At 46.4% G+C, this 25,070-nt stretch overlaps 1 pseudogene; it reads left to right on the forward strand.

Moving 5' to 3' along the window:
* Positions 1-646: 646 nt before the first annotated feature.
* LOC115094745 lies at positions 647-794 on the forward strand (annotated as a pseudogene).
* Positions 795-25,070: the final 24,276 nt, after the last annotated feature.

The following is a 25,070-nucleotide window of genomic DNA, read 5'->3' on the forward strand; positions in this document are numbered from 1 at the left end:
GGCCAGTCATGCAGGAGCACAATGACCCCCCTCCTAGCCCCTCACCAGGGGATAAGAAAGGGAGTCAGGCTCCTCATGTTTCACTGGCATTGGGATCACCTGCACTGGCTCTGGCCACGGTTGTGTTGCCTTCCCATCCAGGCAGGGACTTCAAACATGGTGGGGCTGCTGCAGCCACCTCCTCTCTCCTTCTTTTGTCTTCCATTGGGGAGCTGGGGAAAATTGCAGGCAGGTATCACATAGGGAATGGAGCTGTCCAGTTGAGCACCATTCCCTCTCTGAGTTCCAGCACTGTCCCCACAACTATCCTAGCATCATTACCATCTCCCCCTGGGTAGAAGAGAAGCCTGTCTCTCCTGCCATTTTGAGCTTCTTCTGATGGCAAAGGGAGAGGATGAGGGTCCCCGGTCGAGGGTCTAGATCCTTTCAGTGGCTCATAGTGGGCAGCGATTTCCCCCCTCCCTTTCTTCCCCAGTTTACATCTTTCTATGACCGTAACTGGGGCCAAGCAGCCCATGGCCTTCCATTTGCAACAGAGGAGGCCCAGGATCCTGGCCTACCTCGAGTCTCTAATTCTCTGTGCAGGCACAAGTGGGGTACAGAGAAAGATAAAGAGAGAGACGCACCCAAGAAACAGAATACCTGTGACTCTTAGTGGTTGATCACTCAGATCATGCATTGATGAAGAATGCAGCTAACTGTGAGAATTAGTGTGAACTGCAGAACATATTAATCATTGACACTTTGAACACATCTTGCAGCCCCGGTTTTCTACTACGCCTGTTTGAGGGTCACCCATATGTCTATCACTTCAACGTTTTTCTCCGAGTGCATAGCTGGGGCCCGGTCACAGGGTTCCACCCAGCACCCTTCATCCCCTCAAGTGTATACCACCTAGGCACCCACATTGGGGAGTTCAAACTGGTTGTTAGATTGACACAGCTTCTTGTTTTCCCTGCATGTGCCCAACTTGCCCCTCCTAGCTGGGGATAGGTCGCTGCTAACCTTGGGTGGATGCTGGCAGTTCTGCCTTCTGCCTTCGCATGGCTATCTGTGGTGATTCATGGTTGCCCATGCCACATGTCCCTTTGCACCACTGCATCCTTCCATCGGGATGTCCTCCCTGCCTTTTCACCTTTCATGTGTCCCATTCCTCTGCTTTGGGACCAGAATGAGCATAGACAGGAAGTACCATCACCTCCTTTCCTCTCTATGACCTCAGATCAGATATGGTGACCCACTGAATTTAAGTATATTACTAAGCAGAGCAAAAGAAACTAACCAGGATTCTATTAGTAATGGTGAGTGAAGAGGAAAGAGCCCAGTGCTGAATCACTGCCTGTCTGGCAGGTGCAGGAAATGGGGTTTACAGAAGACCACCTCCCTGGCACCCATGTCCTTCTGATTGAGGCTCAGCCTGCAAATGGTATTAGGCCAGTAGTGATGCCTGGCATGCTGAAACCAGGTCTTCTCAGAGTCGGGTTATTTGGGAATACAGTTCAAAGCGGGTGATAAACTCCATCTAAGTACTGTAAGGGAAAGTTGAAAAGAAATTTGAAGAGAGAGTTCAAGAAAGTGTGAAACTGATAAGAGGAGATGGTTTGGTCCATGCAGTCTGCCTGTAGGATTCAACCAGATGGCATGTTTGGTCAGACTCAGGCAGTGGATCCCCCTTTGGCAGGGAGCACTTCCTGGATGGCCCCAGCCCCCGCAAGGCACATTTCCTCTGCAGTGGTGCACCGTGACCAGTTCTGGGTCAGTGGGGAAGGCCTTGGGAGGGGGCATGTGGCTCGCTGATCTGGCAGTGTGTGTTATTGCCCCCCCCCCCACTAGCAGCAGTGTCACAATTTTCTCTGGGGCCGAGGGAGATGAACACCCATCTCACAAATGGGGTGGGATGGGGAAGAAGGATGGGGCTCCCTGCTCCTGGTGCAACTGCAAACAGGAGTGAACTGTCCTTGGTGCACCCTGATCACATCACGCTGCTGAGTGGGGAGGCCCATGCTGGGCACCAGGGATCTGCAGCAATCTTGTTGAGCCACCCAACTCATCTTGAAACATGGACCAAGGAGTCTAACACACACACTAATCGGAGGGCCTCCTGGAACCCTGTGGTGCAATGAAGGTGAGGGCTGGCACACTCCAACTGAGGTGGGATCCTGCTGCATCCTGGTGGCAAGCACACCACCGGCCCATTTCGCTCGCCCCATTGGGGAGTTGGAGCATGAGTGCATGTGATAGGACTTGAAAAATGATGAACTATGCCTGATAGGGCGAAGCCAGAGGAAACTCTGGTGGAGTTATGTAGCCATCCTGACTTGCAAATTGTTTGTCTGACCTGGGTATAGGGGCGAAAGATTAATCTAGTAGCTTGTTCCCTCCACAGTTTCCCTCAGGATATCTGGCATTTGGGCTGTCCCCCCAGTTTTATCTGGTATAGTGAATGAATAGTGTTCATAGGGCTGAAACAATCTCAACCTATTCTCAGTCTTTAAATAGATAAGATGTCCAGCTCACAGTCATGGAGCCGGGCATGAAATGAAAGTACCTACTGGGCCACTTTTGGTAAGCAGAATTGGCACTGCAGGATGGACTGAACACCAGGTTAAGGCAGTCACTATTAGTTTCGGGAGGGGGGGGAGGGTTAGACGCGCATTTTCGACGCGTTATTACCCCTTACTGAATAAGGGGTAAAGCTAGCACGTCAAAAACGCGCGTCCAACCCCCCAGAAACTAATAGTGCCCAAAAAGTAAAAAATAATTTAAAATTTAAAATTTAAAAAAAATTTAAAAGCAGCCCGCAGCTTGCGGGTTGAAAACCGGACGCTCAATTTTGCCGGCGTCAGGTTTCCGAACCCATAGCTGTCAACGGGTTTGAGAACCGACGCCGGCAAAATTCAGCGTCGGCTGTCAAACCCGCTGACAGCCGCTGCTCCTGTCAAAAAGGAGGCGCTAGGGACATGCTAGTATCCCTAACACCTCCTTTTACCGCGGGGTCCTAACTTGAATAATTTTATTTACTGTATCGCGCGCACAGGACACTGGCCTGTGCACGCGCCAGGAGAACGGGCGCTCGCCCACTCTCCCGTGTTTCTTTCTGTATCGGCCTGTAAGTAAGTAATTGAGGGAGTGGTTTCAGAGAAGGAAAGGAAGTCCATAGGGGACATTTTTTAAATATAAGGGGCGAAGTTTGGGAATGGAAGAAATGCCTCTACCATAATTTTTAAAAATGATATTTTGGACTTTCAGCTACTTTGGCCACCTCGGGGGTAGCAGGGGGTAGGAAAGGTGGGAGAGAGGAGAGGGGCCTATTTTTAAACTGCCACAAATGGGGGCAGTATGAAGGCCAAAAGGCCCCTTTAAAAGATGGTGGCATCAATATGCGGGGTTGCCAATGCAAAGTGCGCTATTGGGTCAGTTAAGCTGATCCAATTTTCCTGCCCATATTTTCCCACCAGAGAAAATACCACACCTATGTAAACTGACCCCTCATATTGTAAGTCATTGTGCTACCAATGAAAAGGCTTGAGCTAAATCTAAATAGATAATAAAAAAGCACACTTGCAAATGGTGACTAAAAATATTATATCAGAAGTGCATATATTTGTGTGGCAGACATCCAAGAATTTGACTGGGTGAAAGTGGATGGGGAGGAGTAGTGTATTCTATGAAACGTATATAGAAGCCATCCCCAGTACACATGCAAATATTTTACCATACCAGGAAGGAAATATCAGGAAAACTAAGTAAAAACTAGGCATTTAAAAGAAAGACTGAAGGAAAAGACAAAATGTATAGACACAAAAGAAGAGGAGGCAGATGTGTGTATGAGACAGATAAAAGAATAAAGTTAGGCAGAAAGGTTATGAAAAAATAGTTTAATTATTTTTTCTGTTATTTCAAATTAGCTACTATAACACAAAATTCTTCCTGTATAACAAGCAGTGTTATGCAAAACCTGCAACATAAAATAATCCGGGTGATATATTGCTTCTGCAGCTGAGAAGCTGAATCTTTATAGAACTCATTAGTACATTTTTGTTCTCTGTTAAAAGTGCATTGACCAAACTAATAGGTATTATCATGGTATTTAATAACTAATGTTACTTAAGAGAAAGTTCATGTGGTAGTGGACTGTGGTGCCAGGAAGTTGTCTGTGACTCAAGTAAGATAAACCAAATCAAAAGATGTCAAGAAGTCATACTAAGAGCTTTAGCTTTCTGGAAATTAACTTTTTGCAACTATAAACAAAGCATATTTTTCAGGGAATATTTTGCAATCACTTTCCATGTGAGTCCTAGAGGAATTCTCCTGTCTAATAGAGCTCACTTGACTTCTCAGTTGACTGACTTTTGGAAATGATTCCTTTTCCAGTGATATTGAACAAATATTATATAAACCAACACCATAAGCATTCAATTGCCTTGTATGTTATATTAGATTATTTATTTATCTATTTATTGTCTCTATAAATGCTATTCTCATCAGCATATAAGAACATAACATAAAAATATAAGAACACAGGATATGCCATACTGGGTCCATCAAGTTCAGTATCCTGTCTCCAACAGTGGCCAATCCAAGACACAAATACCTGGCAAGTACCCAAACATTAAATAGATCCCAAGCTCCTAAGGCCAGCAACAAGCAGTGCCTATTAGGGATGTGCAGAGCAAAATTTTATGTTCATATTTTTTATGTCCGAAAGGGGGTCCCACTTGCGGCCAATATGGACATAAAAAAAATCCAATGAGTTGGGTATATGTACATATGTGCAAAAAAAAAATTTAAACCCCCTCACCCTCCTTAATCCCCCCCCCAGACTTACCACAACTCCCTGGTGATCGAGCGAGGAGTGAGGACGTCATTTCTGCAATCCTTGGCGAGAAGCATGTGACGTCGGTGGCACGTCGAGTGACGCGGCGTCACGTGATTCCCGGCTCGTTCGCGCCGGACGGCTCGTTCGGCCCAAAAAGAACTTTTGGCCAGCTTGGGGGGGCCTCCTGACCCCCCCAAGCTGGCCAAAAGTTCTTTTTGGGCCGAACGAGCCGTCCGGCGCGAACTCCCCGGGAATCACGTGGCGCCGCGTCACTCAGACGCGACGTCACGTGATTCCCGGCTCGTTCGCGCCGGACGGCTCGTTCGGCCCAAAAAGAACTTTTGGCCAGCTTGGGGGGGCCTCCTGACCCCCTCAAGCTGGCCAAAAGTTCTTTTTGGGCCGAACGAGCCGTCCGGCGCGAACGAGCCGGGAATCACGTGACGCCGGCGTCACTCGACGTGCCGCCGACGTCACATGCTTCTCGCCAAGGATTGCAGAAATGGCGTCCTCACTCCTCGCTCCATCACCAGGGAGTTGTGGTAAGTCGGGGGGGGGATTAAGGAGGGTGAGGGGGTTTATATTTTTATTTTGGCTCAACAATCGCGATTTCCCACATATCGAACATATCTATGTTCGATATGTGGGAAATCCGATCGTTTATGTCAAATCAATTTTTTAAGTAAAAAAAAAATATGAGTTGCGTTTTACTAATGCGGTCAATCCGAATGCACACCCCTAGTGCCTATTCCCTATTGATTAATAGCAGTTTATATATACACACAGCAAACATTAGGGATGTGCAGCCAAAAAGTTTTCGTTGCATTCGTGATACGTATTCGTCGGGGGGCATTTCCGTTGCAATCGGACGTATGGTGCCCCGATACGTTGATATGTGAATTTGTTTTCCGGTTCCCATTAAAGTCAATGCGGGAAGGATTTCCAGCCTATTTTTGGTTGCAGAATTGGGGTTTTATTATCAATTTTGATGAAACTTCTGGGGAGCAATCATCGCAACCACAAAAGAGCTCCAAGGTACTTAGACTGTGGCAAAAGTGGCACCAAAGTGGCATGAACAGCCTAAGGCACTGTAAAGGTACAAAGAGGTACCAGAAGTGGCAAGAGTGCAGCGAGAGAGCCAAAAACACACCACAGCTTCAATAGAGAGCACCGATAACAGATGCATGAACCCTCGAAGGCAGCACGACAGGCAAAGCGGCAAAACAAGTGGCATTGACATCCTACAGCACAATGAAGGGGTACATAGCAAGCAGAAAGACTAGCACCAACACACTGAGGAACCATGATAGTGGCAATAACACCACAAGGAGATGAGTGAGTCATCTGGTGATTGGCAGCAAGGCAGAGTGGCAGAAAGTTGATAGGGGCAAGACAGGCTGGCAGAGCCGAGGTAGTCAGGTCCCTGTGGTTTGATAAGGGAAAGACAAGGAGGCAAGACAAGACGAGGCTCAGCATGTGGTGGGACTGTTAACTGGGCGTACTGTGCATCTGACCCATCTTGAAACAGGGACCAGGGAGTCTAACAGGAGTGTTAGGACCTGAAACATGATGAACTAAGCCTGGGTGCAGTGCAGCATTTGTGGGTGCTGAGTTTGGTGGTAGTAGCAAATATTCAAACAAGAGCCCTGGGGAGAGTTCCCTTTCCTATGAGCAGGAAAGGGCTCCCTAGAATGGGTTCGCCTCTAAACAGCGAGTCAACATGGGTCAGAGGGCAGATACAGGCAGGCTACACCCGGGGAGAGTTCCCTTTCCTTTGTGCAGGAAAGGGCTCCCTAGAATTGGTTCGCCCCTAAAGTGGGGGGTTTCCATTGGGGTCCAGTGGGCTCTCGCTGGTCTTTTAAAATCAGGCTGGCTGCACCCGGGATTCCCAGGGACTGTAGTGTGAGAATATCCTTGACAAAAGACAGGGAGGCCAGAAAGCAGTCAGAGTACCACTTGGCATAGAAAGAGGCTGATTTCAAAATGGAACAGCGGTTCAACATGGGTACAGGGAAGAGACAGGCAGGCTACACCCGGGGAGAGTTCCATTTCCTTTGCGCAGGAAAGGGCTCCCTAGAATGGGTTCACCCCTAAAGTGGGGGTTTCCATTGGGGTCCAGTGGGCTCTCGCTGGTCTTTTAAAATCAGGCTGGCTGTACCCAGGATTCCCAGGGACTGTAGTGTGAGAATATCCTTGACAAAAGACAGGGAGGCTGGAAAGCAGTCAGAGTACCACTTGGCATAGAAAGAGGCTGATTTCAAAATGGAAGAAACGACCGGAGGTAAAACACTAATAAAAAGGACTTAATCAAGTGAAGTAAAATCCCAAATGCCAGCTGTTGTGTTAGTAGAAACAGAGGCTTTGAAGAACTTTACTATTCTGAAGCTAAGAAGAAGTACTAATAAAGTGTGCTTGGCACCTAGCAACACAGATATTAAAGAGTACATACAGATGAATTATACTTTAGAAGAATCAAGATTTGATATGTGCTATCATCTGCACTCTTCCTGGCATTTTGGTGATATGAAACTTGAATATACAAACAAGAATTGTCAAGGCCGAGGTGGAGGAGGGTGCATGTGAACAGCGGTTCAACATGGGACAGAGGGTAGAAACAGGCAGGCCACACCCGGGGAGAGTTCCCTTTCCTTTGCGCAGGAAAGGGCTCTCTAGAATGGGTTTGCCTCTAAACAGCGGTTCAACATGGGTCAGAGGGTAGATACAGGCAGGCTACACCCGGGGAGAGTTCCCTTTCCTTTGCACAGGAAAGGCTCCCTAGAATGGGTTCGCCCCTAAATAGCAGTTCAACATGGGTCAACAGGTCCTAAGAGATAGGCTACAACACTGTAGAGATTTCCCTTTGATAAGAGCAGGAAAGGGCTTCCTTGGAATGGGTTGGCCCTAGAATGGAGCACGAACCTTCAAAGCGTGGTGACATGGAGCAGGGTGCCATGTGAACAGTGGTTAAACATGGGTCAACCAGTCCTAAGAGATAGGCTGCAACACCGGGGAGAGTTCCCTTTCTTTGAGCAGGAAAGGGCTCCTTGGAATGGATTGGGCACTAGAGTGTATAATGGTACAAATTGTTCAGATTTAATCATTTGCAAACAGATCATGACTTCAAAAGCAAGACGAAGGAAGTTCTCTTCTCTGCCCTGAAACTAAAGAAAACTCTTTGTTAGCATGGGGCACATTTAAAACTAATCGGAGAAAGTTCTTTTTTACTCAACACACAATTAAACTCTGGAATTTGTTGCCAGAGAATGTGGTTCGTGCAGTTAGTATAGCTGTGTTTAAAAAAGGATTGGATAAGTTCTTGGAGGAGAAGTCCATTACCTGCTATTAAGTTCACTTAGAGAATAGCCACTGCCATTAGCAATGGTTACATGGAATAGACTTAGTTTTTGGGTACTTGCCAGGTTCTTATGGCCTGGATTGGCCACTGTTGGAAACAGGATGCTGGGCTTGATGGACCCTTGGTCTGACCCAGTATGGCATTTTCTTATGTTCTTATGTTCTTATTTAAGGATCCATGCTGTGAAGGATTACTAGTTTTAATTGCCAGAGACTGAGGTTTCCCTTTGTAACGAGGGTTCAGCCATTAGGACTGGATATAAGACCTGAACAAAGAAGCACAGCATTCCAGGACAGAGGTGAAACACTTGTAGGAACATAAGGCCTGGATGGACAGCACAGCAATCGAGGTCAAACACTTGTAGGAACACAAGGTCTGGACAGACAGGCACAGCAATCGAGGTCAAACACTTGTAGGAACATAAGGCCTGGACAGACAGGCACAGCAGGTTTTTCTTCTTTATTTATTTATCTTGCTATTTTCAAATGTTTCCAGTACTTCATAATCGATTACACTCAGCTACTGTCGGTATTTCCCTATCCCTAGAGGGCTTACAATCCAAGTCAAACCCTTGTAGGAACACAAGGCCTGGACAGACAGGCACAGCAATCGAGGTCAAACACTTGTAGGAACATAAGGTCTGGATGGACAGGCAAAGCATTCGAGGACAGAGGTCAATCCCACCTAGGGACATAAGGCCTGGACGGACAGGCAAAGCAATCGAGGACAGAGGTCAATCCCACCTAGGGACATAAGGCCTGGATGAACAGGCAAAGCAATCGAGGTCAAACACTTGTAGGAACTTAAGGCCTGGACGGACAAGCAAAGCAGTCGAGGACAGAGGTCAATCCCACCTAGGGACATAAGGCCTGGCGAACAGGCAAAGCAATCGAGGTCAAACACTTGTAGGAACATAAGGCCTGGACGGACAAGCAAAGCAGTCAAGGATAGAGGTCAATCCCACCTAGGGAAATAAGGCCAGGATGGACAGGCACAGTAATTGAGGTCAAACACTTGTAGGAACATTAAGCCTGGATGGACAGGCAAAGCAATCAAGGTCAAACAGTTGTAGGAACATAAGGCCTGGACAGACAGGCAAAGCAATCGAGGACAGAGGTCAATCCCACCTAGGGACATAAGGCCTGGATGAACAGGCAAAGCAATTGAGGTCAAACACTTGTAGGAACACAAGGCCTGGACAGACAGGCACAGCAATCGAGGTCAAACACTTGTAGGAACATTAAGCCTGGACGGACAGGCAAAGCAATGGAGGTCAAACACTTGTAGGAACACAAAGCCTGGACGGACAGGCAAAGCAGTCGAGGACAGAGGTCAATCCCACCTAGGGACATAAGGCCTGGATGAACAGGCAAAGCAATTGAGGTCAAACACTTGTAGGAACATAAGTATTGGACGGACAGGCAAAGCATAGGTCAATCCCACCTAGGGACATAAGGCCTGGATGAACAGGCAAAGCAATTGAGGTAGGAACATAAGGCATGGACAGACAGGCAAAGCAGTCGAGAACAGAGGTCAATCCCTCCTAGGGACATAAGGCCTGGATGAACAGGCAAAGCAATCGAGGTCAAACACTTGTAGGAACACAGGGCCTGGACAGACAGGAACAGCAATCGATGTCAACACTTGTAGGAACATTAAGCCTGGATGAACAGGCAAAGCAATCGAGGTCAAACACTTGTAGGAACATAAGGCCTGGATGTATACGCAGAGCAATCGAGGTCAAACACTTGTAGGAACATAAGGCCTGGACAGTTGATGGTCAGGCACAGCGTTTGAGGTCAGGCCCTTTTAGGGACATACAGCCTGGGCAGTGGACGGTCAGGCACAGCGTTTGAGGTCAGGTACATGTGCTGCAGTGCTTTTATTATCTGGAGCATAGGAGGCAGTTGGAGCTGCTGCAAGGCTTTCAATTGCTTTTATTCCTCTTGCCATTCACAGGGAAAATTTGGAAACCCAAGCAAAGGCAGGTTTACTTTCAGAAACACTACCATTTCCATCAACTCTGGTGCCAGCCTTGAGCGGTAAGGGCTCATGATATCCCCTGTCATTGAAATGAAACGTTCACTGGGCACACTGGTTGGTGGACATGACAGATATCGCTGAGCCACTTTGGCTAGGTGTGGCCAGACAGTGGACGTTTGTGCCCAATATGCCAGCGGATCTGTCTGCATGTTCTCTATCGCCTCTGAGAGATTCCGTCTAACTGACACCTGTGCTGGTGTCTCCTTTGCTTGGGCAGGCTGAGAGTCACTCATGCCAGCTGCTTTCTCTCTTACCCATTGCACAAAAGATGAATCTTTATGGGCAATGTGCCTTGGGCGTTCTGACGTGGAGGAGGAGGTACTATCTGTCGCTGACACAGTGCTGCTCCTGCTTCGGCTAGCAGCACAACTCTCTGAAGTGCCCCCTGTTTTCACCTCTGCTTGAAGCCTAATCTGTCTCTGCATATGGCACTCCTGTTCATGGACTTTTGCTAACAGCAGGTCCTTCATCAATAAGAGACAATCGTACTGAAGGGCGAGTTTCCCTTTCACACGGGGATCACAGACTGTGGCGAGCATGTATGTGTTCCGTTCTGTTAAAGGCCTTAATCTCTCTTTCACCTGCTGCTGCAAAACGTCCAGACAATGCAGCACCTCAACTGTCATTCCCTCTTCCTGTTTAAAGGCCTCCAAACGTTCATCCAGGAGATTAACTATAGGGATGATGTCAGCCAAGGTGGCACTTCTGGAACATTTCTACTCCGTGACATCCTTGAAGGGATGCAGCTGACTCATGACTAACCAATCATGATGCCCTAGGGGATTCTGCACACCTATGTCCATTGTACCAGAAAGTTCATGAAGGGGTGTCTGCAGATTCACTAACCTCTCCAGCATCATAAAGGTGGAATTCAACTGGATGGCAATGTCTTGAAGGAGACGTTTGTGAGGCATCTGAAAATCAGTCTGCTTTTGTCGGAGAACCTGCCCTGCCTTCATACTTCTGTGGAAGTGCGCTGCTATGTTCCTGCACTTGTGTATTAACCTATGAAGGTATTCATTCTCTTTGTCATTGGAATCCAACCCCAGAGCTGACTTCACTACCAGGTGCAGAGTGTGTGCAAAACATCAGATGTTCTTAAAGTGCCCATCATTTATTGCCTTAACCATTTTTGCACCATTGTCTGTGACAAAGAACCATGCCTGAGTTTTCCTGTCTTGCTGGTGTAGTTGCCAGCCCTCCAGCATCTGTCTGATGCATGTTAAAATATTGGCTGTGGTATGGGCCTGGTCCGTCAGGTGAGTATGCAGTAAAGCCCACCTCCACCCTGATACTTCTTCAGTAATAGAGCTGCTGGCTGTCCCTGCTTCAGCCATGTCCCACCAGTGTGCTGTCAGAGAGAGGTAAGAGTGTGCAGCTTCATGGCGGTCCAGATATCGCAGGTGAAATGCACTCTTCCTTCTGCCTTAGCTAGCAGCGCTTGCATGCGACTGCGACACTGCTTGTACAGGCTGGGGATGACCTTGCTGTTCTTTATGCAGTGGGTCACCTTCAGCCACCAGGGCCCGAGTTCCCTGTTAGCCCCACAGTTCATTTGCTAGGGGGATGGACCTTCTTTAGCCACTGAAGCCTGGGCCCCCTGCGAGCTCTGCAATTATTTCACTGGTGTGCTGAGTCTTCTTGCTTAGGGGCCTGTATTCCCTGCTCATTCTATAGTTGAATCACCAGGAAGGTGTGGCATCCACAACCATCCAAGGCCAAGATCCCTACTGACCTCTTGGTTCATTCACTGATGTCTGTTTTCTTCCTCGGCTCCAGCATTCACTGGTTTGGATGACCACGGTGGTGATGTCACTGTGCATGCTATGAGGATAACTTTCAAAAAGTTGTTTATGCCTCCATATACATGTGTATATGGGCGTGCAAAAATCTACTCCTGTATTTTATAACCTGCGTGTATACAATATACGCAGGTTAGAAAATAAGTGTATATGTACCTTGTAGCATGTGTGTGTATGTAAAAATGTCATGCAAATACATATTGGATATGGCATCTGACTAAGGCCTGGATTTATCAAAATGCACTAAATATCGCATGTGATAGGAAAAGGGGTGTGCTTTATGGTAATAGTGCACTTTGTGATAAACAGCCTATCTTAGCACTTCGCTTACGGTAAGTACCACAATTGTTGCAACTCCGAGAGAGAGAGAGAGGGTTGTGACCGTCGGTCTTCGATGGCTTCACCCCGTCTACCTCTCACTACTTGTGGCTCCTCCCACTCACCTCAGACTACTGGCTGCCGCGGCGTCTGTTTGCCGTCCTCTCCGGCGTCCCTGGACCGGCTTTGGTGCTGCCTCCTGCCATGCTCCTCCAAGGTACCTTAGGGCACGCGCGCGCACGTCGCCCTCATCTTTATTTCCACATTGGCGCGAACCTCAGGGGCATCCCCCTGATATGACGTCACGCTGCCTGGATATTTAAGCCTACAGTATTTGCTAACTCATCGAGTTAGCAACGGAAACCTTACGGATGGGATTCGCTCTCCGTACTGAAGCTGCTCTGCCACTCCAGCGCTATCTGGAACTCTTACACCCTTCGGGGTCGCTAATGGGGTACCCACTCCTCGGGGGCCTCTTCTGCTTCTTTTAGGTGCTATCAGAAACTGGTACTCGGTCCTCGAGGGCCCATGTTCCCTGAGTCACTGCCTGCATCTTCAAACCTTTCTACTTGGAAGATTTCACTAACAGTTTCCATCTGTGAGTACAACTACCATCTATTCCACAGTACTGCATCACTGGAACCAGGTACTCGTTCCTCGAGGGCCTGCCCTCTGTTCCGGTGCCAGACTTCTCGTCTAGTGGAATCTCTGTTACTGCTACGTAAGTACAATACAACTGAGTCTATCTGCTCTAAGGGATCAGGTACTCGCTCCTCAAGGGCTTGCTCTCCCTGTCTTGGAGCTTCTCCTAATTCTACCTGGGACTCTGAATGCTTCTCATTGTGTATTCATAACTCTCAGTCTCTTTCCATTACAGCACAGCCTAGCAGAGGATTCGCTGTTCCAGCATTCTGTGGGAGATCTGCCCAGCCGGGCTCAACATCCACTGCTCACTACTGCGACCTCTGGTGGTTTCCAAAACTGTTTAATAAAAGATTCAAATCTGTGTTTGTGTGTCCAGAGTCTAGACTGACACTGTGGTCCCCCGTGGGTGTGGTCAGCTGCCACAGTGTCCAAGGATTCACCCAAACATCAATAACCATAACAGAGAGAGACTAGCTATAAGGCCCTCATACTAGGTAGGTATTTATACCTCTATAGGAGGCCCACCTAGCTACTCAAAGTGAGGTTTAGGTATTAGTGTAGGGGTTAGGGGCCACTTTGACATGCAGAGTGCAACGAACGAACAGAACAGTGCACTCTTGTGAAGATTTGATGACCTTCGGAGTGAGGAAACTCACCCAAAGATGAGATTTGTGCAATGTTCTCTCAACCTAGTTTGATGTTACCCAGGTAGAGAGTCCATCTCTCTCTCTCTCTCCTTAAAATACTGAAAATGATATTTGTGAAACATCGCAAAGTGCGATAAAGCCATATCGCATAGCTTAACGCAAATGAAAAATGTGTAGTTAAAACTGTGTGATATGGCTTTGCAAATTGCGAAGCCAGCCCACTTTAGAAATCCTACCCCAAACTCTTCCCCCTTTCCTAATTTGCATCGCGCCATGCATTATGGTGTTTTTGCATGCATTAAAGGTACTTTTTGCATGCAAAAACGCCATATAGCACTTTGATAAATGACCCCATAAGTTAGATAGCTGGATAGGTCTTAAAAGCGCTAATTACCTTGCTAAGTCAGATTGCCTGATAAGTAGTACTTTTTAAGACTTATCCAGCTATATGAGTTAGCCAGATAAATTGTGTTTTAAGACTTATCTGGCTAAGTAGCGGCTTTTCTGCTTCTTAGCTAACCGACTTGGCAACAAGTTCCCTGAGCTCCTGTGGTGCTTGTTCCTGTTCGACCGTCGGCCGTGAGTGGCCATGGCCGACCCAACATGTCATGTCATGCCCTGATCTCCACTCCTGGTAAGCTCACGGTGGTGGCTTGCTGCTACCGCTGCATTCCTCCTGGCTTTCTGGACTCCACATGGCGGCTGGGATGCCGCCAACCAACTCTCCGACTCCAGGCCTGCCTAGGCGCACGCATGCGCCACTGGGCCTCCCTTTAAAGGCCCTATGGCGGGAACTCCAGGGGTGTCCCTGGCTGATGACATCACAAGTCTGAGATATTTAAGCACCTCCTTTGGCCTACGCTAACCGACTTGGCAACAAGTTCCCTGAGCTCCTGTGGTGCTTGTTCCTGTTCTCCGGACTTGTGGTTCCTGCCTTGGATCCCTGCTCTTCAACCTTGGACTCTGGCTCTGGGTACCCACTCCTCCGGGGCCTGCTCTGCGCTTCCCTTCTGGGACCTTGTCCTGCGCTGCCCCGCTCCTCGGGGTAGCCTCAGTGCTACTACTCCAGAGATCCTGTTTCCACGCTTCCCCGCTCCTCGGGGTAGCCTCAGTGGTACTACACCGGAGTTCCTGTCTCTACGCTTCCCCGTTTCTCGGGTTAGCCTTAGCATTGAATGTCCGGTGTGGACATTCAATCTCTACGCCTCCCCGCTCCTCTGGGTAATCTCAGTGCTACTACTCCAGAGATCTTGTCTCTACTCTTTCCCGCTCCTTGGGCAGCCTCAGCATTACTACACCAGAGAGCCTGTCTCCACGCTTTCCCGATCCTCGGGGCCTGCCCTGTGCATCTCAGCCTAGGAGATCCTACCTCTGGTTTACCCTGTTTCCTGACCTGCCCGGCATTGCAATACTTTGGACTGTTCTCTCAAACCCCGCTCCTCGGGGCACCCCGCAGTATTGCCTCAGTGCAGGTATCTGCGATCACGTGGCTGTGACACAGACAATTCATCTACGCCTCCTTTCTCCTGGGCCACAGCCATGGTCCAGTTGCCTGTGTTTCCATTCTTCCTGTCGGGCTCAACCCCTTAGGAAGAGTCAATTCCCTCCTTGGGCCAAGGGCCATGAAACCTACAAAATCTAACAACTACCACTTACTCTAGATATTGAGCAGGTATAAATATACTAGGGGTGTGCATTCGGATTGACCGCATTAGTAAAACGCAACTCATATTTTTTTTTTACTTAAAAAATTGATTCGACATAAACGATCGGATTTCCCACATATCGAACATAGATATGTTCGATATGTGGGAAATCGCGATTGTTGAGCCAAAATAAAAATATAAACCCCCTCACCCTCCTTAATCCCCCCCCCCGACTTACCACAACTCCCTGGTGATGGAGCGAGGAGTGAGGACGCCATTTCTGCAATCCTTGGCGAGAAGCATGTGACGTCGGCGGCACGTCGAGTGACGCCGGCGTCACGTGATTCCCGGCTCGTTCGCGCCGGACGGCTCGTTCGGCCCAAAAAGAACTTTTGGCCAGCTTGGGGGGGCCTCCTGACCCCCCCCAAGCTGGCCAAAAGTTCTTTTTGGGCCGAACGAGCCGTCCGGCGCGAACTCGCCGGGAATCACGTGGCGCCGCGTCACTCAGACGCGACGTCACGTGATTCCCGGCAAGTTCGCGCCGGACGGCTCGTTCGGCCCAAAAAGAACTTTTGGCCAGCTTGAGGGGGTCAGGAGGCTTCTCGCCAAGGATTGCAGAAATGACGTCCTCACTCCTCGCTCGATCACCAGGGAGTTGTGGTAAGTCTGGGGGGGGGATTAAGGAGGGTGAGGGGGTTTAAATTTTTTTTTTGCACATATGTACATATACCCAACTCATTGGATTTTTTTTATGTCCATATTGGCCGCAAGTGGGACCCCCTTTCGGACATAAAAAATATGAACATAAAATTTTGCTCTGCACATCCCTAAAATATACACATATAAGATGCCAAATCTACATGCATATATTGCTTGTGAAATAGATCCTCACTGGGTCATTTATCATTTCACATTAGGGACTTGACACTAGTGTTAAGGTTCTAATGCATGCAATAATGCCATAACATGCTTTAGTATGCAAATGTGACATTTGCTATGCAAGTGGGAGGAGTAGGGGCAGAGTTAATGGTAATGAGCAGTTCCGAACATCAAATATATGTGTGTATGAGAGAGAGAGAGAACACCCTGTCACTCTACTATTTATACCATTGTAAGAGGGGGGGCACTTTTAACTCGTAGTGGGGTTTGGGGGGTGTAGGTTTGTGGGGGCAGTTTTACATACAAAGTAGGAGGTACAAACAGCAAAGTTGATATTGCTGAAATATTTCTGCTGTTTGAATTGATGAAAGATATAAGAGGAGTTGTTTTGTACATTGCACTCTCTACCTAGCACAAGTGCAACAAGCTACTGTATATGTAAAACTGCCCCCCAAACCTACCCCAATCCCCTCTACAGAGTCTCTCTCTCTCTCCATCTCCTGTACAGCATATATAATAAAAACCTTTTCCCAGTAACACACTCTGTGGTGCATTGATCAGCACATGAAGTGATAAATGTATTGCATCTTTTGGAAATTACTGAAGCAGGAGCAGGGAAATTTGCCTAACCATGCCCCTATTTTTTTTTTTTTATCATGGGTGCTATTTCCGCTATATTTATAGCATTTTGATAAATCTAGGGGTTACTCACTTAAATGTTGGCTCTGTCCCAGAATGCCCTTGGCCCACCCCATTTTTGCATGTGCAAATTTACTGGCATACCCTTACTTGCACAGACATTTTGAAATTTATAAAATAGCATATACAATACAGCAGGAGATGCTATTACATGCATATGTTCTGATTTTTACGCATGCAGCTTTTGAAAATTCACCTTTATGTGTACATGTGCAGACATAACACCATGCTTAATTGCTTATCCTGAGTCCCTTACATTTTATAATACACATACACACACATACATACATACAGATACATACATACATACACACACACATACACACATACACATATGAATAAATGATAATGGCAGTTGTGCTAGAATATGCAAGACTTCTAAAATCAACTTGTAATATTGTAGATTTTGGCATCTATACATACTCATTCCTATGCACTGTCATAGAGCAATGCTGCTGACAAAATCATTAATTAGAAAGGAATACAGTACCAAAGCCTCCAAGACTATTATAGGCATCTCCATAACTAAAGAGTTCCATAAGAAAGTTTAGATGAATTGTGAAAAAAAGTCCTCTGAATGACATTTTTCACACATCAAAAGCCTCACTCAGTCTTTTGAGTCTACAGTAATGAACAACCACCCAAGGAAATATCATGAGATCAGTATTAGGCAAGCTGCCTTAATTCTGTGGTCTGTAAACTGCAATCGTCAGCTGAACTTTCTGCAAATCCTCTAATACCAGCAAGGCTATACTCAAGTTGAGAACCTAAGAATGGACTTTAGTCTTTCTTTCTTCTTTTTGGTTCCTCATTATTATTCTTCCTGTCTCTTTGATAACTTGATTCTGACTCACTGTTCCCTCTGCTTTCTTTATACTCTAGATTATTGATGGGATTGCATTTTTCATTTCAGTACCTTGATTGTTTAGTTGAGCCTTGGCCATAACTTCCAATTGACTGTTAGTGATGCCTTCCATGCTTTCATTCTGTCCTGTATTCTTCCTTAGGGATTGTACCTTAAAAGAACAAATTAATGCTCTAATTCTATAGCTCTAGAGATAATTTCTCTGCAAAGCTTCTTCTCACTTTCCTGCCCTGATCTTTATTCATCTGTACATTTGTTCTTTTACCCCTCTCATTGCTTCTCCCACAGTTCTTAATAAATGGGAGTAAGCTTTCTTGGTGGAAGGATGAGTCAAGTTTTCTCTGTCTTGGCTGTCAAAGGATGTGCCACATGCCTTACATGCACAGGTGAAGAGAGAAGGGAGGAGCAATGACTGCATATCCAGCATTAAACCTAGTGCAAAAGAGAGGCACACAGTTCTTTTCTTCTGGAACTGTGTAGGCAGGACTTTATTTGTGGACAGAAAGGAAGTGGAACTGAGGAGTGGGAAGTGGAGTAGGGACCCGTATAAGTGCGAGGAGGTAGGGCCAAGGTCAAGCGTGAACTCCATCCCTCAAACACACACTTCCTTCTTCTCCTCCTTATCCTAGTGATCCTCCATCCCCAGCTACCACCAGTGCTCAATACCCAGCCATTCTTCACTTTTGAGCATTGATGGGCAGAAGAAGGCTGGAGGTTGAGCACTGTTGGGACACTCTTCCTCCTCTTTGCCAGGGGATCCATTTTCTCCATTCCTAGCCCCCCACCTAGGAATCCCACCATTGATCCTTGTTCCCCTACTGTAGTCCTAGAGTACTGAAGGCTCAACCTAATCTCTGATGATCCTCAAGAGCTCCCCACCCCTCAGAAAATTATCCTCTCCAGTAACTCTTCTCTTCTTCTTCCTTAGCCAAAAAGGTACAAGCTTCCTCTTTGAGCTAGAATTAGCTGTCTTTCTGCCTTGGGTGAAGAGGACAGATTGGCATGTACTGCCCACTCTCCTCAGATTCCTCAGACTGGGGAGGGCGGGGGGAGTCTGAAATTCAAGAGCGCCCCTTGCTCTTTGCCTCTTCAGGGGAGGAAGGAAGGGGGCAGAAGCACATCCTCTCCTTACTCCTTTCCTTCCCTAAATCACTTTTTCCCCAACCCCTCCGATCACCTCATTCAAAGACTGCACTCTCAATGATTATGTCACTCACATAGAAACTTAGAAATGATGGCAGAAGAAGACCAAACAGTCCATCCAGTCTGCCCAGCAAGCTTTGCACTTTTTTTTTCTCATACTTATCTGTTACTCTTGGCTCTTAGTAACCTTTTGGTTCTATTTCCCTTCCACCCCCACCATTAATGAGAGAGCAGTGTTGGAACTGCATCTAAGTGAAATATCTAGCTTAATTAGTTAGGGGTAGTAACTGCCGCAATAAGCAAGCTACACCCATACTTATTTGTTTACCCAGACTAAATAATCCAGTCCTTGTTGGTTGTTGTCTGTATATAGATCCACTTTTCTTCATTCCCCCTGCCATTAAAGCAGATAGTTATGCTGGATATGCATTGAAAGTGAAGTATCAGACTTTCTTCCCTGCCGTTGAGGCAGAGAGCTATGCATTGAAAGTGAAGTATCAGGCTTATTTGGTTTGGAGTAGTAGCCGCCTTAACAAGCAAGCTACTCCCCGCTTTTTTGTGAATGTATATCCTTTTTTCCACATTTCCTCTTGCCGTTGAAGCTTAGAGCAATGTTGGAGTCGCATTAACCATGTGTATGTTTATTGAATAAGGGTATTATCTCCAGGCAGTAGCCGTCATTCTCACGAGCCACCCACTCTTCATTCATGTCCTCTAGACTTTATGGATCCACAGTGTTTATCCCACGCCCCTTTGAAGTCCTTCACAGTTCTGGTCTTCACCACTTCCTCCTCACATCTTATTCCCTTGAATTCCTCCTCACATCTTATTCCCTTGAATCCCTTCACTCACACCCCTTGCTCACTCTACCCCTTCTCTGCCACACAAACCACAGCCCTTCTGCTCCATTCACTCTTTTGCCCTCCCACATCTTCCCCTCCCTCTGATCCCCTCTCCCTATTATCTCCTCACTCATGGTTTTCACCCTCCAACATCACTCTCCTTTCCTTCCCTTTGATCATGAAACCCCCCCCCCCCCCCCACCACCACCACCACCAACCCCTTGCCCTTACCCTTCCCCCAATGTGGATACAATGGCAGAGATGGCGGAACCAATGAAGCCAGCACAATAAGCAACAGTGATGCCAGTAAACTAACACCCCAGTAGCAGCAGAAGCTGCTACTGGGGTGTTAGTTTACTGGCAGTGATCCCATGTGTCTTTGACCTCCCTCATAGCCTCCTCAGTTGTGCTAGTAAATTACACAAAAATGAAGGCTATTTGACTGCCCCCATCTCAGGATACGCAGCTGTTGCATTGCCTGCTTTGCTTCCTCCAGGGGCTGCAGAATAAGAAATGATCTGGGTCACTATTGGCTCTGCTCCATTTCTATGGGGGAACCAAAATTGATTTACATTAAATGCTTTGCTCTGCTTCCCTGGATCTCAGAAAAAAGGTGGCAGAATGCCATTCTGGGTCATTGTCCCAGATATTAAACCCTGTATAATAGACACAAAAAGGGGTTGAATTAATTTAGCACAAGTTTGAAATTTGTGAGCAGTAGTGCCATTGATCAAGGGCAGGGTTGAAGACAACAATTGGCACTGCTGCTCACAAATTTTAAACTTTCACTAATTCAACCTCTTTTTCTGTTTGTTCTTTCCTCTGCAGCATCTGCTTCCAGATCACCACCTCTCCTTTTGTTCACTACAGGAGGGGAGGGGAGGGGAGGGGAAAAACAACAGGAGGAGAGGTTTGGATTAGGAACAGAGTGGCTATTCTACTCTGTCAGCTCCAGGTTCACCCTCTCCACTCCTTTTGCCTGCAAACTGCAGGGGCTGGAGCAGAAAAGCCTGCTAAGCTGCCTGTTCAGTCTGCAAAGAAGTGGCGGAATCTGTTCCAGGTCGTTCCCCCACAAATTAAGCCCTGTGTGTAGGAGTACAAAGATTAAGACCTCTTGGACAATCATCTCTGGCTGCTTAATTTTGGCAACAGGAGGAAACACGATGATTTCTCTCTGCGGGGAGCTAAAGGGCTTCTTTTTGGGGGGTTTGGGAAAGGTGCAAGCAGAAAATAGTTCTTTGGTTAGGTAGGTATTACCATGGGAGATTTAACTTGTATGCCAAGTATAAACTGTGTTACACAGTCTTTGCATGAAAGACCAGTGTCCAAGACAGGCAATTTACTGCTGATTGTGAAGCACTTTTAGTGCACTACTAGTGTAAGGGCCTGTCAAAAATAGCAGGAAAAAAGACTTGCACATACGTACATTCATTCTGCCAACCTCCCTCACCCTTGGGAAGGTTCCTTTCCTCACCAGATGAAAGCATATGCACTGTTATACAGCGGCATACTTTCCACAGTGGGTAGGGGATCATGTGCTGAGTAAGTGCTTGCCATTCTCCCAGCATGTGCATGGAAGTTAGGCAATGATCAGATCCCCATTTTATTTATTCACTTAAGGCTCGTAAATTCTGTTACCTCCAAGCAAGTGATTGGAGCAGAATGCAAATGATATCCACAGGCAACATATAACAGACAATCAAATAATAAAATCAGAAACAATATTCATTTTGAAAAAAAGTGCTTAAAATTTTCAGCCTCAAGTTTCTTCACACACAAACACCTGTGGGAAATACATAGAAAAATGCTGTCTTTGTGGCCCATGACACCTTCAGTTAAGGTTATTAAGGCACAATTTTCAATGGCATTCTGAAAATACACACTGCGAAAATGAAATCAGTCATTAAAGGGTAGATTTTAAAAACTTGCACTCGCGCGGCGCGCACACCTGGCGAGTGCGCGCTGCACACACACCTGGACGTGCGATTTTATAACATGTGCGCGCATGTTATAAAATCGGGGGTCAGCGCACGCCAGGGGGTACACATTTGTGCAACCTGCGTGCGCCAGTGCCTGTGGCCTTCCGCAGTTCCCTATCTCCTACACTAACATTCCTCCCCCTCCCCCTAACCTTCCCACCCCATAGCTCTATCCTAACCCCCCCAAATCCTTATCTTACCATTTGCTTCTGCCTTGAGGCATGAGCAAGTTGCGCGTGCTGGCACCCTGCCGGTATGCGATCCCCTGGCACGGTGACAAATGGCCGCTGGGCCGGGTTCCTCTAACCCCGCCCCGCCAAGCCCCTCAGACCGCCCGCTACCTTCCCCCTCCCCGCCCCTTTCCTGAGGCCCCGGGACTTACACGCATCCCAGGGATTTACGCACGTGGCCGGGCCTTTGAAATTTGGCCTGAAGTGCGTAAACCCGGGATTTACATACGTAAAATTTTGAAAATTTACCCCTAAGGGGTTATTTTCCAAAGGTATTGCATGCAAAAAGGGACTTTTCACACGCAAAAAGTCCCTTTTTGCATGCGATATCTAAATCGGGGCGGAGTCCACACCGGAAGGGGAGGAGTTAGGGCAGAGTCCGCACTGGAAGGGGAGGAGTCGTGGCGGCCTCGGGGCGGACTCCGCGACGACTTCACTGAAGGCGAAAAGGTAGGCCACCTTATCGCTGCCAGCAGTGCACCCAATAGCACCACCTTTCATGGTGGTGCTATTGGGTGCGACAGCCGGCAGCGATAATACCATGGTGGTGCGATCGCTGCAGGCTTTCGCAGGCCCGCCCCCGCTTCACCCCCCTCGCCCCCTGTTACCGCCGGATTTTTTAAGGTCTGCGACCTTAGAACATCCAGGTCTAAATGTCCAAAAGAGGCAGTGGAAATATGGTTTTTGGAGAGTGAATAACAAAGTGACCAACACACAGATATACCAAATTATATACAGAGAGAGAAACAGAGAGGTCAAATTATTCACAATCACTGAGTAATACCTGCTAAGCTATGTTAAAAATCATTACAAACGGAAAATGTATTGTAGGATGGTACATGACCCAACATTATAGTACTGTATTAGCCAAATCAGGACAATTGATGTAGATGCTGCATAAAAATGCTTTCCTATAAGGTAGTAATTGTGCATTTATAGATATATGAAAGGTTAATCATTAGAGTGATTGATAAAGAATGTCCAAGACAGAATAATTTTCACCTCTGGATTTAGGAATATTGCTGTTGCCTTGTCAGTTTTGCTGGATAAATAATAAACTAAAGACAAAACTAAAGATTAAATAAGGGCAGGTATGCAATTGGGAGTATCTTGACTATTTATGTTGTTGATCAAAGGGTGATTCATAATTTTATTGTCTGTTGTGAAGGCATAACACCTTATTTTTCTGGCCTTTGATTGGTTGATGCTTTTTCTTGGTTATATAATAGATTGTATTTGTCACTAGCCCGGCCATATACAGTCTAATAACCTCTTCGGTGTCTGAACTCTGTACCAAGCATTGCATGTTGAAGAACAATGAATAAGTTACTGTGATTAGTTAGACGGTGAAGTTCGTCTTACCTGGGCTAGACAAATGTATATTGCGATTACTTTGTTAAGAGAAGCTGCAAATGAGGGAAGAGATAGAAATCCTAATTGGTTCCGGTTTAGATACAGTTAACATCTCACAAATACATTGCAGACCATGTGGAAAATTACAAATGAATGTCTTGGCTTGCATAAAACACCTAAATTTACTTTTGGAGAAGCTATACCTATCTTGTTTCCCCTATATTCACTTGAAAACCAATGACAGCAGTACAAAAATCTGAGTCTTCGGTTCAGGTGATAGGTGCACAGGATTTTCAGAACAGGTAAGGTAAATTAGTAACAGACTGCTCATAAATAGGTTTCAGATCTTACTGTCAGAGAGTAATAATTAATGATCAAATGTTAATGGAGATGCTGGGCTGTTGATGCCATTAATTCAGCTCAGTGGAGCCAATCCTGCCCAAGACCTGCCACAGCTGTCACTGAATTTGCTTAATTATTCCAGTGCCTTCAGGCTTTCCCCCCCTTTTCTTACTAACTACAGGACAGTATGTTTTCACTGAAGCAGAATTATGAAGAATGCCCTGCTTTTTTTGGGCATTGCCAAGTGAAATACAACTGAAGGCCCAAAGGGAACCAAGCTGACAGGAAAAGTTAGAAAAAAATTCTAGTTTCTAAGTACTGCAAGGAAAATGAGATATTGCACAGGCTTAGAAAAGAATCATCTTCAAAATTCTAACCCTGCTATAGTAGTTCATTTGTGGTGCATTGTGAAGACAGATAGATGTTACAGATTTATAGTAATGTCTGACACCATGAGGGTGATTTTGATATCACCTGGAGTTCTTGCAGGCCTGTGGCTTCTTTGTACCGGGGGCACCTGAAAGCCTAATTTCACAGTGAAACTTCTTTTGAAAACCCTGTGGGTGGGCTGGTGTTGTGCGATCTCTTTACACCGTGTGCTTTTTCAGGTGCAAAGTCTGCAGAGTAAAGAGCTCCCAGGGGTTGCAAAATGAAGTCCCTGTGTATTGGGCCTATCCAAACCCTGCCTACGGTCAGCTCCTTTCCCTGCATGGGGAGGGAGAGAGGGGCGGGCAGTGTATATGGTGAGTTTCAAAAGTGTTTGTTTTTTTTTTCCTCACAGCAAACACACATTAACCTGTGAATGTCCCTTTGAAAATATCTCCGTACATGAGTAAAGTCACATAATACATTACACTGCTTTTTGCCTTCTTAAATAAAAGGTTTTCCAGTAAAGAAAAAAAGTAGCTCATAGATTTGAAAGCCATGACATCATTTATTTATTTATTTATAGATTCTTATAACCCATTCTTATCATGGGTCAGAGAACAGGAAATCAGAGTAAGTATCCTTACCAAGCGTCACAAGTAGAGTGAGAGAGGAAAGCAATGGAATACCAATGCTGTTGAATGGAGAATAGGAGAACACATTCAGCTATCCTTTTTTTGGTTTTCAGATTCTTTCCCATTTTCCATAAGATGGTGAATGTCTTTCCTGTAACAAATCAAAATAACCATCAGCCCCCCCCCCCCCCCCCCCCCCCCCTTGCATCAATGGTGCACTGTCGTTGCCTGGCATTCACCTACAGAGGTCAACTACTTTTAAATTAATACTCACCTAAGATTTACAGGTTCCTAAATTTTAGAGAATTTTTTATTTTTTTTTACTAGTTACCCATACTTTTCTTTTTTGCTTGGCCTTCTGTTTAATTAATTCATTGATGAAGGACAGTTAACATTTTAAAAATCAGCCCAGTGTGTTTTGAACTGCAATAGTGAAATCTTGTCCAACTCGCTTTCAAACTGAAG

The sequence above is a fragment of the Rhinatrema bivittatum genome, chromosome 6, assembly GCF_901001135.1.
Source record: "Rhinatrema bivittatum chromosome 6, aRhiBiv1.1, whole genome shotgun sequence".
In the NCBI taxonomy this organism is placed as follows: Eukaryota; Metazoa; Chordata; class Amphibia; order Gymnophiona; family Rhinatrematidae; genus Rhinatrema; species Rhinatrema bivittatum.